Here is a 6,338-nt window from a genome sequence, read left to right as displayed (position 1 = left end):
TCAGATATTAAGAAGAATCAAAATATTGAAACCTGGTTAAGATTACTTCTCAGTACAGTGTTTTTACTAATACAAATTATGTTGCCTTATACTTCTGCTTCAATGAGAATTATAATTCAATGCCATATTTTGAGTACACTTTACTTCACCTGATCCTTTTAGCTTTAGTTATTACATTTGATTGCTTTGTAAATTTAAATATGAAAGAATGGGTTAAAAGTTAAAATTAGGTCCTTGTCCACAAGTAAAAAGAATAAAGATGCACAAGACTGACATGGATCACCTGTTATAATACAATCAGACAATTATTAACAGTGGTTTGAATAATTTCACTATTACTAAAAGAAGCGTGTTGTAATTTGCTCGTGATAAAAGAAAGCTTTGTTCAAAATCTTTTTGCTGTTTACACATCTTCTATTCAGATTCACTCAACTAGACTCAAACCAAATTCAATATAGATTTTTAACTGAAAGACTGAAGTGAGAAACTGACACTATCAAACATCAATGACTAACAAGCATGTTCTTTTTCTTTTTTGTGACACAACATAGAAAATATAAAGAGGCCATCACAGACATACTGATTGTCTTGATAAAAACTGACTGCAGGATGTTTATAATGTGTGCAGCTTAGTGTCCTATAAATCTGTTTTGTTTCCCTCCCTGCAGGCCTTGTTGCACGTAGAATGCAAGAAGTGTGTTTACCTCACTACCACACTGTGTAGACTGCTAATCCTTGGTAACTTTAATATCCACAGGTGTTGTCCCTCCAAACCTTTGGTTGGGGAATTTTTACAACTCTTGGGGTCATTTACAGTGGCTTGCAAAAGTATTCGGCCCCCTTGAACTTTTCCACATTTTGTCACATTCTTTTTAAATTAGTCACGTAGCCATAAAAACACTACACCAATACTAACAGTCTCAATAACATGAAAAGCACGCAAAATTTATTCTGCACGAAGATTTCCGCAATTAGAAGTTTAATCTCTAAATTAATAAACAAGCAAATTTAAAGTGATTGTTATTTTTAATAAAATTCTCAATACAATGCACATGTCAGAGTCACATTATCTCCAAGTTTAGCCTCAGTTAAAGAGATCTGCTGAGGAACCTCATTCATTTCAGTTAAAGGTGAAGAAACGAGACAAAACAGTAAAAGTTAGAACACGACAGAAAAAACAGATTTTAAAAAGGTATATTCATCATGTAATGTAAAATATGACAAAGCCTCATGTCTCATGTATTTTGTTTCATAATGTTTACAATGAAGTAAACTCACACAATGTACTTAGAAGAATCAAAGAAACCAGTCTTCCGATCATTGTGCTACCTCAGTCTTCTCTTGTATAACTGATATCCTGTGATATGAAGCTGATCAAGGTTTACAAAGTGGAAATCACAGTGATTGGTTGAAACACAGAAAATATACTTCCTGTAAAAGCTAAAGAATGAAATGAAAGGAATTAACTTTGATATTTAAAAGAAAAAATACTAAAACTGGTTACAGAAAAAAGATCATTTCTCAGGACAGTGCTTTTACTAAGATAAATTATGTTGAGTTATATTTCTGCTTCATTGAGAATTATAATGCAATTTCATGATTTGATTATACTTTACTTAATCTGCTAGTTTCTATCTACCTTTTAGCTTCAGTTATTACATTTGATTGTTTTGTACATTTAAAAATGAAAAAATAGGTAAAGTGAAATTAGGTCCTTGTCTGACAGTTAAAAAAAATTAATTCAATTCAATTCAATTCAATTTTATTTATATAGCGCCAAATCACAACAAAAGTCGCCTCAAGGCGCTTTATATTGTACAGTAGATAGCACAATAATAAATACAGAGAAAACCCAACAATCATATGACCCCTATGAGCAAGCACTTTGGCGACAGTGGGAAGGAAAAACTCCCTTTAACAGGAAGAAACCTCCGGCAGAACCAGGCTCAGGGAGGGGCGGCCATCTGCTGCGACCGGTTGGGGTGAAAGAAGGAAAACAGGATGAAAGACATGCTGTGGAAGAGAGACAGAGATTAATAACAGATATGATTCGATGCAGAGAGGTCTATTAGCACATAGTGAGTGAGAAAGGTGACTGGAAGGAAAAACTCAATGCATCATGGGAATCCCCGGCAGCCTACATCTATTGCAGCATAACTAAGGGAGGATTCAGGGTCACCTGGTCCAGCCCTAACTATATGCTTTAGCAAAAGGAAAGTTTTAAGCCTAATCTTGAAAGTAGAGATAGTGTCTGTCTCCCAAATCCAAACTGGAAGCTGGTTCCACAGAAGAGGGGCCTGAAAACTGAAGGCTCTCCCTCCCATTCTACTTTTAAATACTCTAGGAACAACAAGTAAGCCTGCAGAGCGAGAGCAAAGTGCTCTAATGGGGTGATATGGTACTACAAGGTCATTAAGATAAGATGGGGCCTGATTATTTAAGACCTTGTATGTGAGGAGCAGGATTTTGAATTCAATTCTGGATTTAACAGGAAGCCAATGAAGGAAGCCAAAACAGGAGAAATATGCTCTCTCTTTCTAGTCCCTGTCAGTACCCTTGCTGCAGCATTTTGGATCAGCTGAAGGCTTTTCAGTGAGTTTTAGGACATCCTGATAATAAAGAATTACAGTAGTCCAGCCTGGAAGTAATAAATGCATGAACTAGTTTTTCAGCATCACTCTGAGACAGGATATTTCTAATTTTAGAGATGTTATAAATGGAAGAAAGCAGTCTTACATATTTGTTTAATATGTGCATTGAAGGACATGTCCTGGTCAAAAATGACTCAAGGTTCCTCACAGTGTTACTGGAGGCCAAGGTAATGCCATCCAGAGTAAGAATCTGCTTAGATACCATATTTCTAAGATTTTCAGGGCCGAGTACAAAACCTCAGTTTTATCTGAATTAAGAAGCAGAAAGTTAGCGGCCATCCAGGTCTTTATGTCTTTAAGACATTCCTGCAGTTTAACTAATTGGTGTGTGTTACCTGGCTTCATGGATAGATAGAGCTGCGTGTCATCTGCATAGCAGTGAAAATTTATGCTATGTCTTCTAATGATGCTGCCTAGGGAAGCATGTACAATGTAAATAGAATTGGTCCTAGCACTGAACCCTGTGGAACACCATAATTGACCTCAGTGTGTGAAGAGGACTCTCCATTTACTTGAACAAATTGGAGTCTATTAGATAGATATGATACAAACCACTGCAGTGCAGTACCTGTAATACCTACAGCATGTTCTAATCGCTCTAATAGGATATTATGGTCAACAGTATCGAACGCAGCACTGAGGTCTAGCAGGACAAGCACAGAGATGAGTCCACTGTCAGAGGCCATAAGAAGATCATTTGTAACCTTCACTAAAGCTGTTTCTGTGCTGTGATGAGCTCTGAAACCTGACTGAAACGCTTCAAATAAGCCATTCCTCTGCAGATGATCTGTTAGCTGTTTGACAACTACTCTTTCAAGGATTTTTGATATGAAAGGAAGGTTGGAGATTGGCCTATAATTAGCTAAGACAGCTGGGTCTAGAGATGGCTTTTAAGTAAAGGTTTAACTACAGCCACCTTGAAGGCCTGTGGTACATAGCCGATTATTAGAGATAGGTTGATCATATTTAAGATCGAAGAATTAATTAATGGCAGGACTTCTTTGAGCAGTTTTGTAGGAATGGGGTCTAAAAGACACGTTGATGGTTTGGAGGAATTAATTATTGAAGTTAACTCAGAAAGATCAATTGGAGAAAAGAGTCTAACTTAACATCGATGGTACTAAAAGTAGCTGTAGATAATATTACATCTGTGGGATGATTATTGGTAATTTTTCTCTAATGATAAAAATTTTATTTGTGAAGAAGTTCATGAAGTCATTACTAGTTAACGTTAAAGGGATTGTTGGCTCAGTAGAGCTCTGACTTTTTGTCAGCCTGGCTACAGTGCTGAAGAGAAACCTGGGGTTGTTCTTATTTTCTTCAATCAGTGACGAATAGTAAGATGTTCTGGCTTTGCGGAGGGCTTTCTTATAAAGTAGCAAACTATTTCTCCAGGCTAAATGATGATCCTCTAAATTTGTGACACGCCATTTCCTCTCCAGCTTACGGGTTATCTGCTTTAGGCTACGTGTTTGAGAATTATACCACGGAGTCAGGGACTTCGGATTTGAGGCCTTATGATATACAAGACTGATATGGATCGCCTGTTAGCTGTACTTTTACAGAGTGATAATATAACGTTTAACAGTGGATGAATACTTTCACAATTACTAAAAGAAGCATGTTGTGATTTACTAGTGATAAAAGAACACTTTAATGTATTGTTCTGTTTACACAGGCCAGCTTCTGATCAAAGTGACTTAACTAGATTCAAACCTAATCTAATATTTTTTTAAACTAAAAGATCGAAGTGACAAAACTTAACCTGACACTCTCAAACATCAGAGAAAGAGGCCTCCACAGATTGTCTTGATAAAAACTGACTGCAGGATGTTTGTGCAGTGTGCAGCTTAGTGTCCTATAAATCTGTTTTGTTTTTTTGTTTCCCTCCCTGCTGACCTTGTTTCATGGAAAACATGAATTTATTTTCCATTGCACTTAGAACTTGACTTTTAATCAAAATCAATTTTTTTTTTCTAAGCGTTGTGGCATGGGATATGAAAAGTGAAGTCCTGTAGCGATATGCAAACATAAAACTAATGTTCTCCAGCATATCATAAACTTCAAAAACAGTCCCATCTGGGCTTCAGTAATATACAGTATTTTGATTTCCAAACCAAACTGTTGTCTTTTAGAGATCTTTAATACATATGCATGACATACGCTCATCAACCACAATATTAAAACTACTGACAGTAACACTAATGCTTCAACATGGTTTTTAATATGGACAAGCTGTGGTTAGCACACAGGAATAGAGAAAAAATACATTATCCTTATATTACTGGACACACAAGGTATGAAAAGCATACTATTTATTTTAATTGTATGAACAATATGATAGATTAGACATTTCTTATCAGTAATGTGTTTTATTAAAGCTTCATACGTCATGGGATGTACATAACCAGTGGTCTCAGTTACACTCGTGTAAGATTTTGCAAAATTTCTATGAATTTATGTATTTTTATGTGTGAAAGAAATGACCTTTACTAGTCAACAACTGCCAGCGCACATGCAACTGTGTAAAAATGGTTCGACTGAATCAGCAATTTTCATTTCATTTTTTCATTCAAGAATTGTAGCATGTGCCAGTATCAGTGCTTGTAAAAGAACAAGCAAAGCCACATGTGAACTGCGAGATGCAAGCTGTGACTGGCTACTTCTACACTTCTGACACACACCAAGCCTGTTTACTCAGAATGCACAGGAATTTGGGCATCAACAGGACATGAATCTAGGTCACAACAGTTCGGTGCGCATGACATGGCCTCGTTTTGCTTCAGTTAACTGTACAAAAACAAACTTTTTAAACACACAACTACAACTTTTTCTAAGGAGGCCTGATTTAATCTTACTGTCACTTTCTCAGAATGAAGTTTGCAGACCACCAGATATTTGGTCAGATAGCCAGACACTCATGTGTAACTGAGGCGATAAGAAAAAAGACATGACAGGTATTAGAAATTAAGACGAATGTTGTCTGGTTTCTTATGAGGTGAGTGTGGGGGACTAAAAGACGATCTTTAGACCAACCAACCACACATACGGTTAAACTGTACAACCTTTGGTTTCTACACACACAAGTTAAACCAAGTCTGAGTTGGTAATTTAAACTTACAAAAAAATCTTTGTGGTCCTTTTCTTGAAAGAGAACCAGATTATTGTGAGTAAATACCACACTGTGAAGGATGGCACATAAATGATTTGAGCAGGCACAATTCAGTTATGGCTTCATCACTGGAATAGCAGCAAAGTTTTTCTGCTTAAATGTTTCTTTGTGTTACTTTAGATCTTTTTAAATACTGATGTCAAGAGCATTTGTCAACTTGGTAATATTTTCAGCTACTAAGATAAGTGAGGCCATTTTAACATATACCCCAAATTTGTAAAACTTACTATACTGAGTGATAATATGCATAAAATGACCAAAGAACAAGCATGAAAGGGGCACAATAGCTTTTTAGGTCCATACACCTTTTACAAACATTTAAGTTTAACCAGTGACTAAACATCACATTTTTTTCTGTACAAGCAACAAATGAAACCACATTGCTGCAATGCAAATTCTCATAGAACTATTTTTATATCATAGGTGATGCATGTGCACATGATTTCTACAAGCAGCCAGTGTTTAAAAGTTTCATTTAGTTTTACTTGCCTTGTGGGAAAGAGTTAAAAATTAAA

The sequence above is a fragment of the Oreochromis aureus genome, linkage group 2 (genome assembly GCF_013358895.1).
Source record: "Oreochromis aureus strain Israel breed Guangdong linkage group 2, ZZ_aureus, whole genome shotgun sequence".
In the NCBI taxonomy this organism is placed as follows: domain Eukaryota; kingdom Metazoa; phylum Chordata; class Actinopteri; order Cichliformes; family Cichlidae; genus Oreochromis; species Oreochromis aureus.
Note: the sequence above shows the minus strand (reverse complement) of the source record.